This window comes from Amblyomma americanum, chromosome 1 (genome assembly GCF_052857255.1).
Source record: "Amblyomma americanum isolate KBUSLIRL-KWMA chromosome 1, ASM5285725v1, whole genome shotgun sequence".
NCBI classification, from domain to species: domain Eukaryota; kingdom Metazoa; phylum Arthropoda; class Arachnida; order Ixodida; family Ixodidae; genus Amblyomma; species Amblyomma americanum.
The window spans coordinates 66,570,790-66,598,439 of NC_135497.1; the positions used below are offsets into that span (position 1 = coordinate 66,570,790).

The following is a 27,650-nucleotide window of genomic DNA, read 5'->3' on the forward strand; positions in this document are numbered from 1 at the left end:
TCCTTGGACCCACCGATATTAAACAGTATCTTATCAGGAATATGGCGGAGTGCTAGACGCACTCTGGCAAGGGTCGACCCGGTATTGCACTGCCTCCGGGATCGGCCCGGGGCCTATGGGCCTATTAGCGCGCGGCGCCTTTTCTATCTTTCGTCTCCTACCTTATGCACGCGACAGCGAGCGTGGATCGGCTTGAGCCAGTAGGCAGGCCCGTGCACTTTCCTTCCTTTCTTCCTCTCAGCAACAGCAGCAGCTACCAGATGCGTGCTCTTGGCTCGTGATGTGCGTGTGAATATAGGCTGCGTTTTTATGGAGGCAAAACGCTAAGGCGCCCGTGTGCTGTGCGATGTCAGTGCACGTTAAAGATCCCCAGGTGGTCGAAATTATTCCGGGTCCCTCCACTACGGCACCTATTTCTTCCTTTCTTATTTCACTCCCTCCTTAATCATTTCTCTTACGGCGCGGTTCAGGCGGCCGCCGACATATGAGACAGATGCTGCGCCATTTCCTTTCCCCCAAAACCAAATTTCAATATTCTTGTCCCCTCATCTTTTTCATTTCATTTCTCCATTCTGCCTGTTATCCTTTATTTCCGCTGCCCCAACTGAGGTGCTTTAGTATCGATGGCAGATGCCGGGGCTAGAAATAATCTCACTACTGCCACCACCACCATAAAAATCACTACTGCCACCACCACCATATTACCTTCATAGTTCCTGTGACTTTATTCGCGACTTCCAAACCACGCTTATCGCCTTGCACCCTCTCTGAGTGATCTAGACAACTATCCAAAAATTCAGATTGCCGCGGCAGTGGCTGAACTTCACGTGCAAAGCAAAAGAAATGGCACGTGACGACTTGCCAGTCAAGGTAAATATGCAAGTAAACTAAAATTCTGATGCAGTATGAAGAGCGCAGCGCAAGTATCAGCGGCAAAGACACTTTCTTTTAGCTTTTGTAATTGCAGATTCTATATTTAAAGCTTAGTCCGGTACAACTTTGAACGTTGGATAGGAAGGCATTCCCTAGTGAAAGGTTTGAGGTTGATACCTTATTCAGTAAGCTGTGTCTGTTCTGTGAATAGGCATGCTATCCCGTCTTAAATAACTCACAAGCAATTCCTCTTAGTTGCTCAAAGATGCTTATGGTACCTCTTTAATTGGCTCGCCTTACATGCTTAGCGTCATGTCTACTTGTGAATGTCAATGTATCCGGTAACCTTGGCATGTGTACATTTGTAAATAAATTTTTTTCCAATCAGATATTAAACTTAATTTTGGAATATGGCGGAGTGGTTGGCTTGAAGCACCCTGACACGGGTCGGCCCGGTATTGCACTGCCTCCGGGATCGGCCCGGGGCCTATGGGCCTATTAGCGCGCGGCGCCTTTTCTATCTTTCGTCTCCTACCTTATGCACGCGGCAGCGAGCCTGGCTCGGCTTGAGCCAGTAGGCAGGCCCGTGCACTTTCCTTCCTTTCTTCCTCTCAGCAACAGCAGCAGCTAGCAGACGTGTGCTCTTGGCTCGTGATGTGCGTGTGAATATAGGCTGCGTTTTTATGGAGGCAAAACGCTAAGGCGCCCGTGTGCTGTGCGATGTCAGTGCACGTTAAAGATCCCCAGGTGGTCGAAATTATTCCGGAGCCCTCCACTACGGCACCTCTTTCCTACTTTCGTCTTTCACTCCCTCCTTTATCCCTTCCCTTACGCCGATCCCGGCCGCGGCGGTCGAATTTCGATGGAGGCGAAATTCTAGAGGCCCGTGTACTGTGCGATGTCAGTGCACGTTAAAGAACCCCAGGTGGTCGAAATTTCCGGAGCCCTTCACTACGGCGTCCCTCATAGCCTGAGTCGCTTTGGGACGTTAAACCACCATAAACCATAAAAACCTTCCCTTACGGCGCGGGTCAGCTGTCCAACAATATATGAGACAGATATTGCGCCATTTCCTTTCACCAAAAACCAATTATTATTATTATTAAGCCGTGGTCTCACGCTATGCATGGAAATGGGGCGAGGATAAAGCAAACAGAAAACGGCGCAGTTGCAGTATGTAATATTCAAAAAGCCATAGCCCGTATTTATATATATTGATTTCCAGCTGCTCAGCCTAACAGCAAAGTTAACAGACCAAGGTGTTCTGAGTTGTGATTCAGCTATGGCAGTGCGGTAACGTATTTAAATATATTGCGTTGTTAAACAGAAGTCACGCTCTCGACGAGCGCACATTTCCACGTTCTCTAGCATGGCATGAAGGAGCGGCTGCGACAGCAAGCGTGGTTTCGATAACATTATGTACAAGTACTAGTACCGCGCCGGCAAACCGTATCGCAGCGCTTACTAAAGCCGGCTGTGGTAACCGATTAGCTCGGTCGCCATCAAGCAGCGCGCGCTATCAGCAGACCCTCGCATATCTTAAGAACTAACACGCACAAAATAATAATCAGGACACGACGCTGGTTTAGTCTTTGTGTTCTATGTAAGAGATCAGGTAAAATACGCAAATTGCACGCATTGCGGGAATAGTGCAGGTGGTAACGCATGCTCAGCACGTCGAACGCAACAAGGGGATTCTTTATTTTTCTTAGTAGGAAGAATTTAATCGAGTTAGTTTCACAAGAACAAAAAATACAAGGTGCAAAAGTAAACGCGGTTCAGAAGCGCGTGAAACTGCCTTTAACGCGAATGGCTGCTCTCACGCACCGGGGCAGAGAAGCGTACACAGATTGCACACACTCTTAATGCGGTCCCATTCCGCTGCAACTGCAAGCCACAATTATTCTTTGCTTGTTGCGCCCACGTGAACGTGAGACAAGTTGGATTTAAGAACTCCCCACACATACCCTATGATGTTGAGGCCCGCGCCCTTTGGCACCCATTGCAGCTGTCCAACTCCTCGCTGTTCTAATAAGTCTCGGACGACTTTAGCTTTGTGGACGGGGCTGTGGTCCTGCTGAAGCCAGTAAAAGCCATCCTTAAAGGACTCGTCCACGGCGAACGGGACGAGGTAGCTATGAAGGACTTCGCAGTAGGACGCCGCGTTAAACTTAGCTGGAAGCTGCACAAGTGGGCCCAGTCCATCTCTGCAGACGGCTGCCCAAACACTCACTGCCGTGCCACCACTGCTAAGCACATTGTGCAAGTACCCGGGCTGATACCTACGCGCAAACAAAAAAGCTAAACGTTGTCGTTAGAAATGTGGGCAAGCGCCGTTATAAAACTCGTTTTGCTGACGGTGTAGACGTGATAGCTTCCAGACAAAGTTAAAGCCCTCTGGAACAAATACCGAAACGCCCACTCGAGCGTTGCACACAGAATTATTCACCCACGCCGAAAATATAGCACTGGCATTTGCAAAGCGTGATATAATTAAGAGAATATAGTTAAATCTTACGAGCGGTTGTACGGGCGCCAATTGGCGCTATTGATCCCATCTTGAGGTTACAGTCGACTCATCAGTGCAGATGACCCCACCTCAATCGCCTACCGACCATTCTTCATGGGCTCGCGCACAGCCCAGTCGAGCGCGTTTCTGCTGATCTCTTAAGTATAGGGTTTCTGAGCGGCCACGCATCCGCTCAGTCCTGCTTCATGCAAGCGCCGGCGAATTGTTGCCTCAGTGATGTTCAGACATAGGACCTCTTGAATTTCTCGCGCACTCTTAAATGGATCAGCCACCACCGCTGCCACGATGAGTTCGTCGACTTCTGTCGATGTGGATCGTGGTCTCCCTGAAGGAGGGGCGTCTTCAATGCGGCCATCCTCATCTCGATATGCCTGGCAAATGCTATTCACAGCGCCGATCGATCGTCCAATTCGGAGACTTATAGTGGGCTTAGGAACACCTTCAATGTAGAGGCGAATTATTTGTTGCGCCGTTCATCTCCAGGTATTCTGGACGGCATTGCGCTCCGGAAAAACGGTGTAATCAATCCCTCCGACTTGAGCACAAGAAATAAAACAAGTGTTCCACAACACGCCGCTCACGGTAAAAAAACATAACAGTCGTGGCAGTGCTCGCTGCCAGGTATGCCCGAGGCCGCACTTTCCAGCGGCTGAGTATTATCAAACGGCGCGAATCCCTCTTCAAACACATTGCAGGTAGCGCCAGAGAAATCCGTGGTGCCGAATTTGAAAAACAACTAGCATCCGTTCGAGCTTCCAAAAGTGATGGCCGTACGCTCCAGATAAGGATCGGCTGATAGCGCGCCCTGCTTGCTGGCGACCGAGTTAATCAGTTACCAGACCAGGCGTTAGAAAAACCTGAGACTCAGTTTGCCACGCACTCGAGTCTATTCCGTTTACTTTTGACTGTACTCCGGTTTTCCTTTGGCTCTTGCCTTTGACGTCGGCGTCCCTGAGGGGGTTAGTCAGGAGGATGTCGTCGATGCGATAGGCTCCGTAGTTGGATTGGAAGGAGTTTACTGTGTCCAGCACTTGGATGGCCGCAATTACCAAGTAACTGTGAAGAGTGAAGCCGCCGTGGCTGCAATCGTTGATGCGCCCCGCCTCATCATCGGCAAGGAACGCGTCGCCATCGTTCCCCTGAGCCCTCAGGTGACCCACGTGACTGTTCTTTTTCTGCCCGCCCGCGTACCAAGTGATGCTTTGGATCCGCGCACAACGAAACATGAGATTTTGTAGGACCTGAACCTTTTTTCAGTAATTATTTTTCAGCAGTAATTTTTCAGTAACTTTCCAACGTGAGGTAGCAAAAAACTTTTTGGCTCTTGGGTTTTCGCCGCAAAAAAAAGATCGCAAACGAGGTTCGAAAAGATGCGCTGCAAAGAAGGGCAGTTCTAGGACAGTGATGGAATAAGAAGGAGCAGGAACTTTAAGCTGAAAGCATCAGCACTCGTCACTCTTTTCCACTACCGTCAGTGGAAATGCGTATTTCTAGGCGAGTTAATTTTTTTAGTTACGTGTTGAAACTTTGCGGAATTCAGAAAGACAGAAAAATGGTGAACTTTATTTCGCAAAAAAAAACCCCGATAATTGCCGATTTTCTTGAAAGTTTTTCATAAAAGACCTTTAGTACCTGATAATTCTAGAGAAATAAAGTGTCGCATTGTATCGTTTAAAACTATGAAATTAAATGCCTAATGCATGCCAAATTTCGTTCAGTTACCATTACCAGATAGTGCCTGTTAGAAGGAGTAACGATCACGAATTGGACTTTACCTTAAATAAGTGCATGCGGTTGCATTTTAATTATCATAATGGCAAAATTTTTAAAATTAATTTAAAAGCTTGTTTTAGCTCTTCAGCCCTGTTTTTTTTACGTTCAAACGTTGATAAGCTCCTTATTTCGCGTACTCTTTCTATGTATCGCTAATGGCAGTAAAAAATGGATACTCTGCCCTTCCTAACATGAGTATTAATGTTAGTTTAACGTTTATGTATTGTTAGTGTTGTTTAATGTTTACATATATGTAACCACCTTGACAGGCTGGTGTTCGAAACAGGGTACGTCCCCGAAGGACATATATCGGGATATTTGTTTATTTATTGTTCCTTCATATTAATTTTACATAACCGCGGACTCCCCCCAGAAATTATACTGTTCGTGCTTTCCCAGTGGGCGCAGGTTTCGTGCGAGCCGAGGGCCCCGATCAGCCGTCACCACACGCACCCTGGGGCACCGCTGCGGTGCACTCAGGCAAAGAAACAGGCCTCCAAGTTCACCAAGGAGACGTTTATTCACGCCGTCTTCCAGTGATACACACACTTTGTCACCCCATCCCGGGGGGCGATCGAGGGGCAAGCCTCCGCTGAAAATTTTTAAAATTAGTTTCGAGGAAAGGAAAATGGCGCAGTCATTGTCTCGCATATCTCGGTAGACACCCGAATGCGCCGTGAGGGAAGGAAGGTTGGAGTGAAAGAAGAAAGAGAGAAACAGGTGCCATAGTGGAGGGCTCCGGAATAATTTCGACCACCTGGGGATCGTGCACTGACATCGCACAGCACACGGGCGCCTTTTGCGTTTCGCCTGCATCGAAACGCGAATGTCCGGACGCCGTAGAGTATCTGTTACGGGTCCAATTGAACTAATTTTTGGAAATGTGGCGGAGAGTTTGAAGCATGCTTCACTCCCGCCACCGGTTGGCCCGGTATTGCACTGCCTCCGGGGCCGGCCTTGTCTTTAGCGCGTCTTTTCTATCCTGTCTTTCTATCCCATCTTTCAACTATCCTACTATCTGCACGTGGTAGCGATTGTGGCTCGGCTTGAGCCAGTGACCAGGCCTGTGCACTTTCCTTTTCTTTCTTCCTGGCAACAACTGACAGACTGACGGCCTAACCACTGAGCCATGGCGGCGGGTGGCTCCGCTGTGTGCATGAAGCATGAAGTTGTTGACAAAGCACTGTGAAATTGAGTCCCCACGAATCGAACCGGGCCTCCGGCGTGCGAGGCGGGGACGCTTCCACTCATCCGCCACGGTTGAACGTTTAAAGCTGAATGAAGGCGAGTCTAGCGAATGCACACATGTCTCAGAAACTATTATGTTGCTAGCTACGCGCGTAGGCAGCAACTTCTTAATGAAAATAGGGCAGCAAGATATTTCTTAGTGGAAATAATTGTCGAGTTAAACGACGTAACTGAATACAGGGCAGAGAGCAGAGAAAAAGAATCAGTGTAAAAATGAACGGGCGTAGAGGGAGGGTTATTAATAGCATAAGCAACAGCAGAATGAGAGGCTACAAGTTCAGCGGCATAGGCACTAGAGGGTGGTTCTAAAGAGAGACAATGAACGTATACAATAGTTTGTGTTAAGCTAAGAACAACATAAGCAGCACCAGCTGAGTGATGAGTGAAAGACCCATCAGTGTAAATATTCAGTGCATGTTGACAAGAAAAGGACAACGCTTCCTGAGAACTAAGTTGAACAAAAGAAAAATTTGAATTTCAATAAGGGATGGTCGCACCAGAGATTAAATAAAGGTTGAATTTCAGATGGGTTATAAATGTATTGCCGTATATACTACGGATTGCCGTAATGTGAAAAACATGAACTCTGCACATAACTAGTCTTGATAAATAGGCAGTGGAAGAACGTTTACAATATGCAAGGGCATGAAGAGCAGCGGTTCGCGTAGTATTGTTTGGTTTATGGGGTTTAGTTTATGGGAGTTTAACGTCCCAAAGCGACTCAGGCTATGAGGGACGCCGTAGTGAAGGGCTCCGGAAATTTCGACCACCTGGGGTTCTTCAACGTGCACTGACATCGCACAGTACACGGGCCTCTAGAATTTCGCCTCCATCGAAATTCGACCGCCGCGGCCGGGATCGACGTAAGGGAAGGGATAAAGGAGGAAGTGAAAGACGAAAGGAGGAAAAAGGTGCCGTAGTGGAGGGCTCCGGAATAATTTCGACCACCTCGGGATCTTTAACGTGCACTGGCATCGCACAGCACACGGGCGCCTTAGCGTTTTGCCTCCATAAAAGCGCAGCCTATATTCACACGCACATCACGAGCCAAGAGCACGCATCTGGTAGCTGCTGCTGTTGCTGAGAGGAAGAAAGGAAAGTGCACGGGCCTGCCTACTGGCTCAAGCCGAGCCAGGCTCGCTGCCGCGTGCATAAGGTAGGAGACGAAAGATAGAAAAGGCGCCGCTCGCTAATAGGCCCATAGGCCCCGGGCCGATCCCGGAGGCAGTGCAATACCGGGTCGACCCTTGCCAGAGTGCGTCTAGCACTCCGCCATACTCCAAAAATAAGTTTAATATCTTGGGTCTAAGGACCAGCAGCAGATATTAAATCAGGCGTCAGGTGTTACCTGAACCGATGCTATAGCGAACACGCGTGCTGATATTATATTCAGCGACTCCAAAACAGCCATTCGCAATTTCGCGAGGGGCCGTATCACATCTACCTCACTCCGCATCCTTCAAAACACACCCCTTCCGATTAGAGAAGTTGAATTGATCTGGGTTCCGGCCCACTCGTCTAATCCGGGGAACGAGACGGCTCATGCGCAAGCCTGAGGTTTCGTCGACCGGGCAGTGAGCGCGCCCTCCGACCCGAATTTCACGAGGGATGGGTTGATCTCATTTCATGACATCACCCATTACTTTAGGCTGGAGAGGCACGCATATCCCCCTCCCCACAAATCGTTGACAAAAGCGCAGGAGGTTACCTGGCGCCGACTGTAAACACGCTCCCTTTTGAATCCGGCACTGCTTGCCCTCATGTACCCTGGCCAGCACGACCCAGACTGCCATAAATGTGGTGAAAGGGCCACATACGACCACATTCTGTGGAACTGCGCAAATGATCCGCCTCCGGCGAAGTTGATACAGCTCTCTTCTCCCGAGCGGTGGGAAGCCGTGCTGGTACGGGCAATCGAGCGGGCCAATGAGGCCGCCGCCAGCCATGACCTATAGCGGTCATCTAGTATGTGTCTCCTGCAACCTGCTCTCGACGCAATAAATGTTTTACAACCCAATTAATTCAACCGCCACCTGGAAGGGTGGCAGGGTGGGCGCGCTACCTATCCAGCTTGCACTGCTGCGCAGCCTATCCACGGAGAGTACGCTGCCTATCGAGAGGGCGCGCTGCCTATCAAGAGCGCGGAACGCACTCAGCGCTATACAGAAGCCAAGCCGCGTCTGCTTGCCCGATACACCATAGCTTTCGCTCTCTAACAAGGTTCAGCAGTAGGTAAATCGAAGGAATTTTCGATGCTGTTTTTTTTTTCGGTAATATTATTTAAAGTTGAAGAGCTACCGAATTTTCCGGTGATATATTTCTTTGCTGTCAGAAGTCACTTAAAATTTATCTTCGATTTCTGTCCTCCTGAGCATTTGTTTTACCCATAATTAAAACACAAATGGGCGTGAATTAATAATAAAGTATTTATAGTTGGATGTGTTCAGGTTAGGAGGGTAACTGAGGTCCCGTGAACATTTTTTTTATTTTCTATGAAATTTTTACACGTGACGGAAAATAGTGTCGACACAAAGCAATAGATCTTAGTTTTGCAGGAACGCTGTAGTTACCTTGGAAAAAAAAATCTTCTATCACAAGAGGTTTAATAATAATAATAATTGGTTTTAGGGGGAAAGGAAATGGCACAGTATCTGTCTCATATATCTTTGGACACCTGAACCGCGCCGTAAGGGAAGGGATAAAGGAGGGAGTGAAAGAAGAAAGGAATAAAGAGGTGCCGTAGTGGAGGGCTCCGGAATAATTTCGACCACCTGGGGATCTTTAACGTGCACTGACATCGCACAGCACACGGGCGCCTTAGCGTTTCGCCTACATCGAAACGCGGCCGCTGCGGTCGGGTTCAAACCCGAAGTACTCCGGATTCAAGAGCTTTCAAGTACTCCCGATCAGGCCCAAGAGCTTTCAAACACCCATTAAGGGAACGCCGCAAGGGTCAGTGATTTCACCCATACTCTTTAACATAGCAATGGTTAAGCTGGCTAGACAGCTAGAAACCATACAAGGCATTAGGCATGCAATGTATGCGGACGACATCACTGTGTGGGTCACGGAAGGCTCACTCAGGGAAAAGGAAGCTGAACTGCAGGCTGCCCAACGTGCGTAGAAAAATATGTTAGAGACAGGGGCTTAGCTTGCTCGACAGAAAAATCATAACTACTAAGTGTCTGGCGAGGTAAACTCAACCGATCAGTACTGGAAACAGAAGAACTAAAACTAAATGTTTATCTAGAAGGGCAACCCATACCGGAAAGAACAACCATCAGAATATTAGGGATGCGGATGCAATACAACCAAAGGTGCACACAGGCGCTCAGACTAGTACAGAACTCGGTGACACAGGCCGCCCGCATGATAACCAGGGTCTCTAGGAAAACACACGGCAATGCGGGAGAGCGACACGCTTAAGCTTGTAAAGAGCCTAGTGGTTAGCCGAATTACATACAGCATACCGTACAACAACTGCAACAAAGCAGAAATAAAGCTAGCGGACACGATACTTAGGAGAGCATACAAAACAGCGATACACCTACCGCAATCAACCTCGACGGAGAAGCTAATGGCTCTAGGTCTGCATAACACCTTTGAGGAGCTAACGGAGGCCCCAAACTTGTAGCTCAGCTTCCGGGGCTAAAACAGACCAGAACAGGGACAGAGCTGCTCAAAAGGTGCGGCTACGAGGGTGCACTGTCAGAGATAAAAAGATCAAAACGAATACCCGATAAACTGCGGGAAACAATTAGGGTAGAACCAATTCCCAAAAATATGGATCCGAACCTGCACAAAGAGCGACGAGAGGCTAGGGCACAGTATGTGCAACAGAACCTAGCCAACAACGAAAACATTACGTACACAGATGCGGCTCCATGCGGAAGAACTAGACAACACAGAAATAGAGCGGTTGCAACGGCAATTAATCATGAACTCAAAGAAATAGACAGCGCAACTATCAGGGATGGCACGATTGAGGAGGCTGAAGAGGCTGCCATAGCCCTAGCGGCGGCAGAGGGCTACCGTGCTCAAAGATCCCTAATAATTCTAACAGACTCGCAAACAGCATGCAGAAACTGCTACATGAATGGCAAAATGGGGGGGGGGGGAGCAGCGCTCCACATCCTAAAGACAGCCAAATTACCGACGAAGGAAAAACAATTGCAGCACATGATAATGTGGGTACCGGGACACGCAGGCATCGTGGGGAATACCGAGGCGGATAGGAGAGCTCGAGAGCTTACAAACCGAGCCTCCAACCAAACCAGCCTCGAGCAGCCTGAAGTGGAACCAGTGCCCTTAGGATACTCAGAAATTCTGCATTACTATAAGGGGGTCAGGATTAGATATCCCTCACCTCACAAAAATCTCCACCAGCAGGAAGCGGTCTATTGGAGACAGCTACAAACGGGAACTTTCCCGAATCTAAACATGCTAAGATCCATCCAGAGCTATATAGCCGCAAATGCCCGTGGGGCGAGGACAAAGCCACGTTAATTCATGCAACGTGGTGTGAAAAGAGGACAAATGCGGCTGCAATAAACAAAATCCCGAGTGCGGAGCAGTGGGAGAGGACGCTTTCCAGCGAGGATCCGGCGGTCCAGGCAGGACTGGTCCGGAAAGCCTACCTGGCGGCAAGACTCAGTGGGGCCCTGGACTAGGGGCTCCAACACTGCCACAAGAGCAACAGACCACGTCACAAGATGTGAAGAGTGGCTTGACACCGAGACCCACCCATATATTTCTATGAATAAAGTTACCACCACCCCCGCTTCCGGATCAGTAGCCGAGCGCCCAAACCAGAGCCACCGCGGCGGGTGCGCATCACGAGCCAACCATATTGTATTAACACTTGGTTATGTCGAAAGGAAATCCGCAGTAGCTGTCTCACTTCTCGGTGGGCTTTTGAAACACGCCGTGGTAAATTGAAAAAAAAAATGGAGGACAAACATGCTCCCCCTTAAGGTTTTGACGCGATGGCGTAGAGTGTAAGACTTTTCATAGCACACCTTTTAACGAACTTCTAATTTTGAGCAACCGTTCATGGTACGGCGTTTTGAGTGGTGTCATAGCATTTCTCTTTGCATATAGCTTAAAGGTTTTAGTCAAGTTGGAGGCTAGCTTGCGACACGGGTTCGGACCAACCTTCAACTGCATGCTTTGAGACCTTTCCTTAATAAAAATAATAATAATTGGTTTTTGGGGAAAGGAAATGGCGCAGTATCTGTCTCATATATCGTTGGACACCTGAACCGCGCCGTAAGGGAAGGGATAAAAGAGGGAGTGAAAGAAGAAAGGAAGAAAAAGCTGCCTTAGTGGAGGGCTCCGGAAAAATTTCGACCACCTGGGGATCTTTAACGGGCACTGACATCGCACAGAATATAATTATAATTGTTTTTTTTTTGGCGGGGGGGAGGAAATGGCGCAGTATCTGTCTCATATACCGTTGGACACCTGAACCGCGCCGTAAGGGAAGGGATAAAGGAGGGAGTGAAAGAAGAAAGGAAGAAAAAGCTGTCTTAGTGGAGGGCTCCGGAAAAATTTCGACCACCTGGGGATCTTTAACGGGCACTGACATCGCACAGAATACAATTATAATTATTTTTTTGGGGGGGGGGGGGGGGAGGAAATGGCGCAGTATCTGTCTCATATATCGTTGGACACCTGAACCGCGCCGTAAGGAAGGGATAAAGGAGGGAGTGAAAGAAGAGGTGCCGTAGTGGAGGGCTCCGGAATAATTTCGACCACCTGGGGATCTTTAACATGCACTGACATCGCACAGCACACGGGCGCCTTAGCGTTTTTCCTCCATAAAAACGCAGCCGCCGTGGTCGGGTTCGAACCCGGGAACTCCGTATCAGTAGCTGAGCGCCCTAACCACTGAGCCCACCGCGGCGGGTGGCTCAGACTTTTCCTGAAGGAGCGTTTGGTGTGCTCAGCGCTACCAGGCTACCATGCAGACCTGATACCTGATACTGATACCTGATTTAATATCGGCTGCTGGTCCTTGGACCCAAGATATTAAACTTATTTTTGGAATATGGCGGAGTGCTAGACGCACTCTGGCAAGGGTCGACCCGGTATTGCACTGCCTCCGGGATCGGCCCGGGGCCTATGGGCCTATTAGCGCGCGGCGCCTTTTCTATCTTTCGTCTCCTACCTTATGCACGCGGCAGCGAGCCTGGCTCGGCTTGAGCCAGTAGGCAGGCCCGTGCACTTTCCTTCCTTTCTTCCTCTCAGCAACAGCAGCAGCTAGCAGATGCGTGCTCTTGGCTCGTGATGTGCGTGTGAATATAGGCTGCGTTTTTATGGAGGCAAAACGCTAAGGCGCCCGTGTGCTGTGCGATGTCAGTGCACGTTAAAGATCCCCAGGTGGTCGAAATTATTCCGGGTCCCTCCACTACGGCACCTATTTCTTCCTTTCTTATTTCACTCCCTCCTTAATCATTTCTCTTACGGCGCGGTTCAGGCGGCCGCCGACATATGAGACAGATGCTGCGCCATTTCCTTTCCCCCAAAACCAGATTTCAATATTCTTGTCCCCTCATCTTTTTCATTTCATTTCTCCATTCTGCCTGTTATCCTTTATTTCCGCTGCCCCAGCTGAGGTGCTTTAGTATCGATGGCAGATGCCGGGGCTAGAAATAATCTCACTACTGCCACCACCACCATAAAAATCACTACTGCCACCACCACCATATTACCTTCATAGTTCCTGTGACTTTATTCGCGACTTCCAAACCACGCTTATCGCCTTGCACCCTCTCTGAGTGATCTAGACAACTATGCAAAAATTCAGATTGCCGCGGCAGTGGCTGAACTTCACGTGCAAAGCAAAAGAAATGGCACGTGACGACTTGCCAGTCAAGGTAAATATGCAAGTAAACTAAAATTCTGATGCAGTATGAAGAGCGCAGCGCAAGTATCAGCGGCAAAGACGCTTTCTTTTAGCTTTTGTAATTGCAGATTCTATATTTAAAGCTTAGTCCGGTACAACTTTGAACGTTGGATAGGAAGGCATTCCCAAGTGAAAGGTTTGAGGTTGATACCTTATTCAGTAAGCTGTGTCCGCTTCCCTTCTTATTCAGATATTATTATACTCTACTTAGCTGATGAAAGCAGCGTGATCAAAGCTTTAAACGATTTTCGTGAGTACGCTTCCTTGTCGGGAACTGCTCTTAATTATTCGAAGAGTCATTACTTTTTCGTGGGGTCTCCTCAGAGACGTATTACATGTGCGATAGTTTTGCAGTGGTGTCCGCATATGCGCATTTTAGGCGTGACCTATCACTGTGCTGGAATATGGGATGGTATGCGGTTTTCGGTCGTAGAGGGCATTACAGCCTGTGCGCGGAGGGCACAGGCATTTGACGTGCCTCTGCTTGAGAGGCGCTACCTGGTTCAGTCGGTCGTGCTGGGTGCCTTCTGGTACCTTTGCCACATTGTTAAACCACCTCTGCGCGTCATAAGGCGGGTGCAGACTAGTTTTTTTTTCTTTTTTTGGTCAGGCGGAACCGAGCTTGTGGTTCGTGCGGTTCTTGGACAACCACGGGAGAGAGGAGGTTTTGCCTTTCCAACTTTGTCCATCACGTCCTCGCTGTTAGCTTTGAAGTGCATTTTGTGTATCCTGCTGGGGGACGCGTCTCCGGCGCGAACCCTAGCGCGGCACTTTTTGGGCCCTTCTTGGCACTATTTGAATCCCTCTGCCCCCGTTAATCATGGACGTCAATCAGAGCAGGTTACCGCTTTCTATGCTACGTCAGTGGCCTTTTTCAGACATGTAAGCGCAGTAGCACCTGATGCCAACATCGTCGACGCCTCTTCCAGACCATCTACGCGACTTTGTTTGGAAACTTGGGTGGGCAGTGCTGCCTCATCGTGATCGGCTATAGCGGTGGGCTGTGTTACGCTCCAGTACCTGTTGCCCGCTTCCGGAATGTAATCGCCACGCCACAGTCACCTGCGTGGTAGCGCGTGTCTTTTGGCGTGCGGCTCATGCGGGATTCCGTGGGCAGGGCGTTTCGAGCTTTGTCTCCCGCCGCCGGTTCCCCAGCGGCCGTTTTGCTCGCCTGTTAATTGTTGCGGGTCTTTTTAGTTTATGGCGCAGACGATACACCACGGTCACTGGTGGCTTTCGACGCCGCGCAGTGTGGCCAATACTTGGCCGTCTCCGAAGGAAGCTGATCAGTTTCTTGTCGGAGGATATCTTTTTCTTGGGAGAGGAAGAGTTCCTCCGGCAGTGGTCGTGCCCATTCATTTCTGTTAACAACGATCGTCTTGTTCTGGTCTTTAGACCAAACTGGCGCTAAGGTCTCTTTTTTTTTCTGTGTCAGATTATTGCTGTTTCACTGTTCTGTGAATAGGCATGCTATCCCGTCTTAAATAACTCACAAGCAATTCCTCTTAGTTGCTCAAATATGCTTATGGTACCTCTTTAATTGGCTCGCCTTACATGCTTAGCGTCATGTCTACTTGTGAATGTCAATGTATCCGGTAACCTTGGCATGTGTACATTTGTAAATAAATTTTTTTCCAATCAGATATTAAACTTAATTTTGGAATATGGCGGAGTGCTTGGCTTGAAGCACCCTGACACGGGTCGGCCCGGTATTGCACTGCCTCCGGGATCGGCCCGGGACCTATGGGCCTATTAGCGCGCGGCGCCTTTTCTATCTTTCGTCTCCTACCTTATGCACGCGGCAGCGAGCGTGGCTCGGCTTGAGCCAGTAGGCAGGCCCGTGCACTTTCCTTCCTTTCTTCCTCTCAGCAACTGCAGCAGCTAGCAGACGTGTGCTCTTGGCTCGTGATGTGCGTGTGAATATAGGCTGCGTTTTTATGGAGGCAAAACGCTAAGGCGCCCATGTGCTGTGCGATGTCAGTGCACGTTAAAGATCCCCAGGTGGTCGAAATTATTCCGGAGCCCTCCACTACGGCACCTCTTTCCTCCTTTCGTCTTTCACTCCCTCCTTTATCCCTTCCCTTACGCCGATCCCGGCCGCGGCGGTCGAATTTCGATGGAGGCGAAATTCTAGAGGCCCGTGTACTGTGCGATGTCAGTGCACGTTAAAGAACCCCAGGTGGTCGAAATTTCCGGAGCCCTTCACTACGGCGTCCCTCATAGCCTGAGTCGCTTTGGGACGTTAAACCACCATAAACCATAAAAACCTTCCCTTACGGCGCGGGTCAGCTGTCCAACAATATATGAGACAGATATTGCGCCATTTCCTTTCACCAAAAACCAATTATTATTATTATTAAGCCGTGGTCTCACGCTATGCATGGAAATCGGGCGAGGATAAAGCAAACAGAAAGCGGCGCAGTTGCAGTATGTAATATTCAAAAAGCCATAGCCCGTATTTATATATATTGATTTCCAGCTGCTCGGCCTAACAGCAAAGTTAACAGACTAAGGTGTTCTGAGTTGTGATTCAGCTATGGCAGTGCGGTAACGTATTTAAATATATTGCGTTGTTAAACAGAAGTTACGCTCTCGACGAGCGCACATTTCCACGTTCTCTAGCATGGCATGAAGGAGCGGCTGCGACAGCAAGCGTGGTTTCGATAACATTATGTACAAGTACTAGTACCCGCGCCGGCAAACCGTGTCGCAGCGCTTACTAAAGCCGGCTGTGGTAACCGATTAGCTCGGTCGCCATCAAGCAGCGCGCGCTATCAGCAGACCCTCGCATATCTTAAGAACTAACACGCACAAAATAATAATCAGGACACGGCGCTGTTTAGTCTGTGTGTTCTATGTAAGAGATCAGGTAAAATACGCGAATTGCACGCACTGCGGGAATAGTGCAGGTGGTAACGCATGCTCAGCACGTCGAACGCAACAAGGGGATTCTTTATTTTTCTTAGTGGGAAGAATTTAATCGAGTTAGTTCCACAAGAACAAAAAATACAAGGTGCAAAAGTAAACGCGGTTCGGAAGCGCGTGAAACTGCCGTTAACGCGAATGGCTGCTCTCATGCGTCGGGGCAGAGAAGCGTACACAGATTGCGCACACTCTTAATGCGGTCCCATTCCGCTGCAACTGCAAGCCACAATTATTCTTTGCTTGTTGCGCCCAAGTGAACGTGAGACAAGTTGGATTTAAGAACTCCCCGCACATTTCCTGTAATGTTGAGGCCCGCGCCCTTTGGCACCCATTGCAGCTGTCCAACTCCTCGCTGTTCTAATAAGTCTCGGACGACTTTAGCTTTGTGGACGGGGCTGTGGTCCTGCTGAAGCCAGTAAAAGCCATCCTTAAAGGACTCGTCAACGGCGAACGGGACGAGGTAGCTATGAAGGACTTCGCAGTAGGACGCCGTGTTAAACTTAGTTGGAAGGTGCACAAGTGGGCCCAGTCCATCTCTGCAGACGGCTGCCCAAACACTCACTGCCGTGCCACCACTGCTAAGCACATTGTGCAAGTACCCGGGCTGATACCTACGCGCAAACAAAAAAAACTAAACGTTGTCGTTAGAAATGTGGGCAAGCGCCGTTATAAAACTCGTTTTGCTGACGGTGTAGACGTGATAGTTTCCAGACAAAGTTAAAGCCCTCTGGAACAAATACCGAAACGCCCACTCGAGCGTTGCACACAGAATTATTCACCCACGCCGAAAATATAGCACTGACATTTGCAAAGCGTGATATAATTAAGAGAATATAGTTAAATCTTACGAGCGGTTGTACGGGCGCCAATTGGCGCTATTGATCCCATCTTGAGGCTATAGTCGACTCATCAGTGCAGATGACCCCACCTCAACCGCCTACCGACCATTCTTCATGGGCTCGCGCAAAGTCCAGTCGAGCGCGTTTCTGCTGATCTCTTAAGTAGGGTTTCTGAGCGGCCACGCATCCGCTCAGTCCTGCTTCATGCAAGCGCCGGCGGATTGTTGCCTCAGTGATGTTCAGACATAGGACCTCTTCAATTTCTCGTGCACTCTTAAATGGATCAGCCACCACCGCTGCCACGATGAGTTCGTCGACTTCTGTCGATGCGGATCGTGGTCTCCCTGAAGGAGGGGCGTCTTCAATGCGGCCATCCTCATCTCGATATGCCTAGCAAATGCTATTCACAGCGCCGATCGATCGTCCAATTCGGAGACTTATAGTGGGCTTAGGAACACCTTCAATGTAGAGGCGAATTATTTGTTGCGCCGTTCATCTCCAGGTATTCTGGACGGCATCGCGCTCCGGAAAAACGGTGTAATCAATCCCTCCGACTTGAGCACAAGAAATAAAACAAGTGTTGCACAACACGCCGCTCACGGTAAAAAACATAACAGTCGTGGCAGTGCTCGCTGCCAGGTATGCCCGAGGCCGCACTTTCCAGCGGCTGAGTATTATCAAACGGCGCGAATCCCTCTTCAAACACATTGCAGGTAGCGCCAGAGAAATCCGTGGTGCCGTATTTGAAAAACAACTAGCATCCGTTCGAGCTTCCAAAAGTGATGGCCGTACGCTCCAGATAAGGATCGGCTGATAGCGCGCCCTGCTTGCTGGCGACCGAGTTAATCAGTTACCGGAGCAGGCGTTAGAAAAACCTGAGACTCAGTTTGCCACGCACTTCCAGTCTATTCCGTTTACTTTTGACTGTACTCCGGTTTTCCTTTGGCTCTTGACTTTGACGTCGGCGTCCCTGAGGGGGCTAGTCAGGAGGATGTCGTCGATGCGATAGGCTCCGTAGTTGGATTGGAAGGAGTTTACTGTGTCCAGCACTTGGATGGCCGCAATTACCAAGTAACTGTGAAGAGTGAAGCCGCCGTGGCTACAATCGTTGAAGCGTCCCGCCTCATCATCGGCAAGGAACGCGTCGCCATCGTTCCCCTGAGCCCTCAGGTGACCCACGTGACTGTTCTTTTTCTGCCCGCCCGCGTACCAAGTGTTGCTTTGGATCCGCGCACAACGAAACATGAGATTTTGTAGGACCTGAATCTTTTTTCAGTAATTATTTTCAGCAGTAATTTTTCAGTAACTTTCCAGCGTGAGGTAGCAAAAAACTTTTTGGCTCTTGGGTTTTCGCCGGCCCCACCGCGGTGGCTCAGTGGTTAGGGCGCTCGACTACTGATCCGGAGTTCCCGGGTTCGAACCCGACCGCGGCGGCTGCGTTTTTATGGAGGAAAAACGCTAAGGCGCCCGTGTGCTGTGCGATGTCAGTGCACGTTAAAGATCCCCAGGTGGTCGAAATTATTCCGGAGCCCTCCACTACGGCACCTCCTTCTTCCTTCTTTCACTCCCTTCCTTATCCCTTCCCTTGCGACGCGGTTCAGGTGTCCAGCGATATATGAGACAGATACTGCGCCATTTCCTTTCCCCAAAAAACCAATTATTATTATTTTCGCCGCAAAAAAAAATCGCAAACGATGTTCGAAAAAATGCGCTGCAAAGAAGGGCAGTTCTAGGACAGTGATGGAATAAGAAAGAGTAGGAACTTTAAGCTGAAAGCATCAGCACTCGTTACTCGTTTCTACTACCATCAGTGGAAATGCGTATCTCTAGGCGAGTTAATTTTTTTAGTTACGTGTTGAAACCTTGCGGAATTCAGAAAGTCAGAAAAATGGTGAACTTTATTTCGCAAAAAAAAACGATAATTGCCGATTTTCTTGAATTTTTTTCATAAAAGACATTTAGTACCTAATAATTCTAGAGAAAGAATAAAGTGTCGCATTGTATTGTTTAAAAATATGAAATTAAATGCCTAATGCATACTAAATTTCGATCAGTTACGATTACCAGATAGTGCCTGTTAGAAGGAGTAACGATCACGAATTGGACTTAACCTTAAATAAGTGCATGCGGTTGCATTTTAATTATCATAATAGAAAAATTTTTTAAAATTAATTTAAAAGCTTGTTTTAGCTCTTCAGTTTCTTTTTTACGTTCAAACGTTGATAAGCTTCTTATTTCACGTACTCTTTCTATGTATCGCTAATGGCAGTAAAAAATGGATACTCTGCCCTTCCTAACATGAGTATTAATGTTCGTTTAACGTTTATGTAATGTTAGTGTTGTTTAATGTTTACATATATGTAACCACCTTGACAGGCTGGTGTTCGAAACAGGGTACGTCCCCGAAGGACATATATCGGGATATTTGTTTATTTATTGTTCCTTCATATTAATTTTACATAACCGCGGACTCCCCCCAGAAATTATACTGTTCGTGCTTTCCCAGTGGGCGCAGGTTTCGTGCGAGCCGAGGGCCCCGATCAGCCGTCACCACACGCACCCTGGGGCACCGCTGCGGTGCACTCACGCAAAGAAACAGGCCTCCAAGTTCACCAAGGAGACGTTTATTCACGCCGTCTTCCAGTGATACACACACTTTGTCACCCCCATCCCGGGGGCGATCGAGGGGCAAGCCTCCGCTGAAAATTTTTAAAATTAGTTTCGAGGAAAGGAAAATGGCGCAGTCATTGTCTCGCATATCTCGGTAGACACCCGAATGCGCCGTGAGGGAAGAAAGGTTGGAGTGAAAGAAGAAAGAGAGAAACAGGTGCCATAGTGGAGGGCTCCGGAATAATTTCGACCACCTGGGGATCGTGCACTGACATCGCACAGCACACGGGCGCCTTTTGCGTTTCGCCTGCATCGAAACGCGAATGTCCGGACCCCGTAGAGTATCTGTTACGGGTCCAATTGGACTTATTTATGGAAATGTGGCGGAGAGTTTGAGGGATGCTTCTCTCCCGCCACCGGTTGGCCCGGTATTGCACTGCCTCCGGGATCGGCATTGTCTTTAGCGCGTCTTTTCTATCCTGTCTTTCTATCCCATCTTTTAACCCTCCTACTATCTGCACGTGGTAGCGATTGTGGCTCGGCTTGAGCCAGTGGGCAGGCCTGTGCACTTTCCTTTTCTTTCTTCCTGGCAACAACTGACAGACTGACGGCCTAACCACTGAGCCATGGCGGCGGGTGGCTCCGCTGTGTGCATGAAGCATGAAGTTGTTGACAAAGCACTGTGAAATTTAATCCCCACGAATCGAACCGGGCCTCCGGCGTGCGAGGCGGGGACGCTTCCACTCATCCGCCACGGTTGAACGTTTAAAGCTGAATAAAGGCGAGTCTAGCGAATGCACACATGTCTCAGAAACTATTATGTTGCAGGCTACGCGCGTAGGCAGCAACTTCTTAATGAAAATAGGGCAGCAAGATATTTCTTAGTGGAAATAATTGTCGGGTTAAACGACGTAACTGAATACAGGGCAGAGAGCAGAGAAAAAGAATCAGTGTAAAAATGAACGGGCGTAGAGGGAGGGTTATTAATAGCATAAGCAACAGCAGAATGAGAGGCTACAAGTTCAGCGGCATAGGCACCAGAGGGTGGTTCTAAAGAGAGACAATGAACGTATACAATAGTTTGTGTTAAGCTAAGAACAACATAAGCAGCACCAGCTGAGTGATGAGTGAAAGACCCATCAGTGTAAATATTCAGTGCATGTTGACAAGAAAAGGACAACGCTTCCTGAGAACTAAGTTGAACAAAAGAAAAATTTGAATTTCAATAAGGGATGGTCGCACCAGAGATTAAATAAAGGTTGAATTTCAGATGGGTTATAAATGTATTGCCGTATATACTACGGATTGCCGTAATGTGAAAAACATGAACTCTGCACATAACTAGTCTTGATAAATAGGCACTGGAAGAACGTTTACGATATGCAAGGGCATGAAGAGCAGCGGTTCGCGTAGTATTGTTTGGTTTATGGGGTTTAGTTTATGGGAGTTTAACGTCCCAAAGCGACTCAGGCTATGAGGGACGCCGTAGTGAAGGGCTCCGGAAATTTCGACCACCTGGGGTTCTTTAACGTGCACTGACATCGCACAGTACACGGGCCTCTAGAATTTCGCCTCCATCGAAATTCGACCGCCGCTGCCGGGATCGACGTAAGGGAAGGGATAAAGGAGGGAGTGAAAGATGAAAGGAGGAAAGAGGTGCCGTAGTGGAGGGCTCCGGAATAATTTCGACCACCTCGGGATCTTTAAACGTGCACTGGCATCGCACAGCACACGGGCGCCTTAGCGTTTTGCCTCCATAAAAACGCAGCCTATATTCACACGCACATCACGAGCCAAGAGCACGCATCTGCTAGCTGCTGCTGTTGCTGAGAGGAAGAAAGGAAGGAAAGTGCACGGGCCTGCCTACTGGCTCAAGCCGAGCCACGCTCGCTGCCGCGTGCATAAGGTAGGAGACGAAAGATAGAAAAGGCGCCGCTCGCTAATAGGCCCATAGGTCCCGGGCCGATCCCGGAGGCAGTGCAATACCGGGCCGACCCGTGTCAGGGTGCTTCAAGCCAAGCACTTCCGCCATATTCCAAAATTAAGTTTAATATCTGATTGGAAAAAATTTTATTTACAAATGTACACATTGCCAAGGTTACCGGATACATTGACATTCACAAGTAGACATGACGCTAAGCATGTAAGGCGAGCCAATTAAAGAGGTACCATAAGCATATTTGAGCAACTAAGAGGAATTGCTTGTGAGTTATTTAAGACGGGATAGCATGCCTATTCACAGAACAGATACAGCTTACTGAATAAGGTATCAACCTCAAACCTTTCACTAGGGAATGCCTTCCTGTCCAACGTTCAAAGTTGTACCGGACTAAGCTTTAAATATAGAATCTGCAATTACAAAAGCTAAAAGAAAGCGTCTTTGCCGCTGATACTTGCGCTGCGCTCTTCATACTGCATCAGAATTTTAGTTTACTTGCATATTTACCTTGACTGGCAAGTCGTCACGTGCCATTTCTTTTGCTTTGCACGTGAAGTTCAGCCACTGCCGCGGCAATCTGAATTTTTGCATAGTTGTCTAGATCACTCAGAGAGGGTGCAAGGCGATAAGCGTGGTTTGGAAGTCGCGAATAAAGTCACAGGAACTATGAAGGTAATATGGTGGTGGTGGCAGTAGTGATTTTTATGGTGGTGGTGGCAGTAGTGAGATTATTTCTAGCCCCGGCATCTGCCATCGATACTAAAGCACCTCAGCTGGGGCAGCGGAAATAAAGGATAACAGGCAGAATGGAGAAATGAAATGAAAAAGATGAGGGGACAAGAATATTGAAATCTGGTTTTGGGGGAAAGGAAATGGCGCAGCATCTGTCTCATATGTCGGCGGCCGCCTGAACCGCGCCGTAAGAGAAATGATTAAGGAGGGAGTGAAATAAGAAAGGAAGAAATAGGTGCCGTAGTGGAGGGACCCGGAATAATTTCGACCACCTGGGGATCTTTAACGTGCACTGACATCGCACAGCACACGGGCGCCTTAGCGTTTTGCCTCCATAAAAACGCAGCCTATATTCACACGCACATCACGAGCCAAGAGCACGCATCTGGTAGCTGCTGCTGTTGCTGAGAGGAAGAAAGGAAAGTGCACGGGCCTGCCTACTGGCTCAAGCCGAGCCAGGCTCGCTGCCGCGTGCATAAGGTAGGAGACGAAAGATAGAAAAGGCGCCGCGCGCTAATAGGCCCACAGGCCCCGGGCCGATCCCGGAGGCAGTGCAATACCGGGTCGACCCGTGCCAGAGTGCGTCTAGCACTCCGCCATACTCCAAAAATAAGTTTAATATCTTGGGTCTAAGGACCAGCAGCAGATATTAAATCAGGCATCAGGTATTACCTGAACCGATGCTATAGCGAACACGCGTGCTGATATTATATTCAGCGACTCCAAAACAGCCATTCGCAATTTCGCGAGGGGCCGTATCACATCTACCTCACTCCGCATCCTTCAAAACACACCCCTTCCCATTAGAGAAGTTGAATTGATCTGGGTTCCGGCCCACTCGTCTAATCCGGGGAACGAGACGGCTCATGCGCAAGCCTGAGGTTTCGTCGACCGGGCAGTGAGCGCGCCCTCCGACCCGAATTTCGCGAGGGATGGGTTGATCTCATTTCATGACATCACCCATCACTTTAGGCTGGAGAGGCGCGCATATCCCCCTCCCCACAAATCGTTGACAAAAGCGCAGGAGGTTACCTGGCGCCGACTGTAAACACGCTCCCTTCTGAATCCGGCACTGCTTGCCCTCATGTACCCTGGCCAGCACGACCCAGACTGCCATAAATGTGGTGAAAGGGCCACATACGACCACATTCTGTGGAACTGCGCAAATGATCCGCCTCCGGCGAAGTTGATACAGCTCTCTTCTCCCGAGCGGTGGGAAGCCGTGCTGGTACGGGCAATCGAGCGGGCCAATGAGGCCGCCGCCAGCCATGACCTATAGCGGCCATCTAGTATGTGTCTCCTGCAACCTGCTCTCGACGCAATAAATGTTTTACAACCCAATTAATTCAACCGCCACCTGGAAGGGTGGCAGGGTGGGCGCGCTACCTATCCAGTTTGCACTGCTGCGCAGCCTATCCACGGAGAGTGCGCTGCCTATCGAGAGGGCGCGCTGCCTATCAAGAGCGCGGAACGCACCCAGCGCTATACGGAAGCCAAGCCGCGTCTGCTTGCCCGATACACCACAGCTTTCGCTCTCTAACAAGGTTCAGCAGTAGGTAAATCGAAGGAATTTTCGATGCTGTTTTTTTTCGGTGAATATTATTTAAAGTTGAAGAGCTACCGAATTTTCCGGTGATATGTTATATTTCTTTGCTGTCAGAAGTCACTTAAAATTTATCTTCGATTTCTGTCCTCCTGAGCATTTGTTTTACCCATAATTAAAACAAAAATGGGCGTGAATTAATAATAAAGTATTTATAGTTGGATGTGTTCAGGTTAGGAGGGTAACTGAGGTCCCGTGAACATTTATTTTCTATGAAATTTTTACACGTGACGGAAAATAGTGTCGACACAAAGCAATAGACCTTAGTTTTGCAGGAACGCTGTAGTTACCTTGGAAAAAAAATCTTATATCACAAGAGGTTTAATAATAATAATAATTGGTTTTAGGGGGAAAGGAAATGGCACAGTATCTGTCTCATATATCTTTGGACACCTGAACCGCGCCGTAAGGGAAGGGATAAAGGAGGGAGTGAAAGAAGAAAGGAATAAAGAGGTGCCGTGGTGGAGGGCTCCGGAATAACTTCGACCACCTGGGGATCTTTAACGTGCACTGACATCGCACAGCACACGGGCGCCTTAGCGTTTCGCCTACATCGAAACGCGGCCGCTGCGGTCGGGTTCAAACCCGAAGTACTCAGGATTCAAGAGCTTTCAAGTACTCCCGATCAGGCCCAAGAGCTTTCAAACACCCATTAAGGGAACGCCGCAAGGGTCAGTGATTTCACCCATACTCTTTAACATAGCAATGGTTAAGCTGGCTAGACAGCTAGAAACCATACAAGGCATAAGGCATGCAATGTATGCGGACGACATCACTGTGTGGGTCACGGAAGGCTCACTCAGGGAAAAGGAAGCTGAACTGCAGGCTGCCCAACGTGCGTAGAAAAATATGTTAGAGACAGGGGCTTAGCTTGCTCGACAGAAAAATCATAACTACTAAGTGTCTGGCGAGGTAAACTCAACCGATCAGTACTGGAAACAGAAGAACTAAAACTAAATGTTTATCTAGAAGGGCAACCCATACCGGAAAGAACAACCATCAGAATATTAGGGATGCGGATTCAATACAACCAAAGGTGCACGCAGGCGCTCAGACTAGTACAGAACTCGGTGACACAGGCCGCCCGCATGATAACCAGGGTCTCTAGGAAAACACACGGCATGCGGGAGAGCGACACGCTTAAGCTTGTAAAGAGCCTAGTGGTTAGCCGAATTACATACAGCATACCGTACTACAACTGCAACAAAGCAGAAATAAAGCTAGCGGACACGATACTTAGGAGAGCATACAAAACAGCGATACACCTACCGCAATCAACCTCGACGGAGAAGCTAATGGCTCTAGGTCTGCATAACACCTTTGAGGACCTAACGGAGGCCCAACTTGTAGCTCAGCTTCCGGGGCTAAAACAGACCAGAACAGGGACAGAGCTGCTCAAAAGGTGCGGCTACGAGGGTGCACTGTCAGAGATAAAAAGATCAAAACGAATACCCGATGAACTGCGGGAAACAATTAGGGTAGAACCAATTCCCAAAAATATGGATCCGAACCTGCACAAAGAGCGACGAGAGGCTAGGGCACAGTATTTGCAAAAGAACCTAGCCAACAAAGAAAACATTACGTACACAGATGCGGCTCCATGCGGAAGAACTAGACAACACAGAAATAGAGCGGTTGCAACGGCAATTAATCATGAGCTCAAAGAAATAGCCAGCGCAACTATCAGGGACGGCACGATTGAGGAGGCTGAAGAGGCTGCCATAGCCCTAGCGGCGGCAGATGGCTACCGTGCTCAAAGATCCCTAATAATTCTAACAGACTCGCAAACAGCATGCAGAAACTACTACATGAATGGCAAAATGTTGGGGGGGGGGGGGGGGAGCAGCGCTCTACATCCTAAAGACAGCCAAATTACCGACGAAGGAAAAACAATTGCAGCACATGATAATGTGGGTACCGGGACACGCAGGCATCGTGGGGAATACCGAGGCGGATAGGAGAGCTCGAGAGGTTACAAACCGAGCCTCCAACCAAACCAGCCTCGAGCAGCCTGAAGTGGAACCAGTGCCCTTAGGATACTCAGAAATTCTGCATTACTATGAGGGGGTCAGGATTAGATATCCCTCACCTCACAAAAATCTCCACCAGCAGGAAGCGGTCTATTGGAGACAGCTACAAACGGGAACTTTCCCGAATCTAAACATGCTAAGATCCATCCAGAGCTATATAGCCGCAAATGCCCGTGGGGCGAGGACAAAGCCACGTTAATTCATGCAACGTGGTGTGAAAAGAGAATAAATGCGGCTGCAATAAACAAAATACCGAGTGCGGAGCAGTGGGAGAGGATGCCTTCCAGCGAGGATCCGGCGGTCCAGGCAGGACTGGTCCGGAAAGCCTACCTAGCGGCAAGACTCAGTGGGGCCCTGGACTAGGGGCTCCAACACTGCCACAAGAGCAACAGACCACGTCAAAAGATGAGAAGAGTGGCTCGACACCGAGACCCACCCATATATTTCTATGAATAAAGTTACCACCACCCCCGCTTCCGGATCAGTAGCCGAGCGCCCAAACCAGAGCCACCGCGGCGGGTGCGCATCACGAGCCAACCATATTGTATTAACACTTGGTTATGTCGAAAGGAAATCCGCAGTAGCTGTCTCACTTCTCGGTGGGCTTTTGAAACACGCCGTGGTAAATTGAAAAAAAAAATTGGAGGACAAACATGCTCCCCCTTAAGGTTTTGACGCGATGGCGTAGAGTGTAAGGCTTTTCATAGCACACCTTTTAACGAACTTCTAATTTTGAGCAACCGTTCATGGTACGGCGTTTTGAGTGGTGTCATAGCATTTCTCTTTGCATATAGCTTAAAGGTTTTAGTCAAGTTGGAGGCTAGCTTGCGACACGGGTTCGGACCAACCTTCAACTGCATGCTGTGAGACCTTTCCTTAATAAAAATAATAATAATTGGTTTTTGGGGAAAGGAAATGGCGCAGTATCTGTCTCATATATCGTTGGACACCTGAACCGCGCCGTAAGGGAAGGGATAAAAGAGGGAGTGAAAGAAGAAAGGAAGAAAAAGCTGCCTTAGTGGAGGGCTCCGGAAAAATTTCGACCACCTGGGGATCTTTAACGGGCACTGACATCGCACAGAATATAATTATAATTGTTTTTTTTTTGGGGGGGGGAGGAAATGGCGCAGTATCTGTCTCATATATCGTTGGACACCTGAACCGCGCCGTAAGGGAAGGGATAAAGGAGGGAGTGAAAGAAGAAAGGAAGAAAAGCTGTCTTAGTGGAGGGCTCCGGAAAAATTTCGACCAGATGGGGATCTTTAACGGGCACTGACATCGCACAGAATATAATTATAATTGTTTTTTTTTGGGGGTGGGAGGAAATGGCGCAGTATCTGTCTCATATATCGTTGGACACCTGAACCGCGCCTTAAGGAAGGGTTAAAGGAGGGAGTGAAAGAAGAGGTGCCGTAGTGGAGGGCTCCGGAATAATTTCGACCACCTGGGGATCTTTAACATGCACTGACATCGCACAGCACACGGGCGCCTTAGCGTTTTTCCTCCATAAAAATGCAGCCGCCGCGGTCGGGTTCGAACCCGGGCGCCGTAGCGTTTTGGCTCCATAAAAACGCAGCCGCCGTGGTCGGGTTCGAACCCGGGAACTCCGTATCAGTAGCTGAGCGCCCTAACCACTGAGCC

At 48.8% G+C, this 27,650-nt stretch overlaps 1 protein-coding gene and 1 pseudogene across 2 annotated transcripts in view; one reads left to right on the top strand and one right to left on the bottom strand.

The window, feature by feature from the left end:
• The window catches only part of LOC144112932 (uncharacterized), a 140,725-nt gene that overhangs the window by 66,859 nt on the left and 46,216 nt on the right, over positions 1 to 27,650 (bottom strand). The window lies entirely within an intron of this gene.
• LOC144116768 (U2 spliceosomal RNA) lies at positions 6,021 to 6,141 on the top strand (annotated as a pseudogene).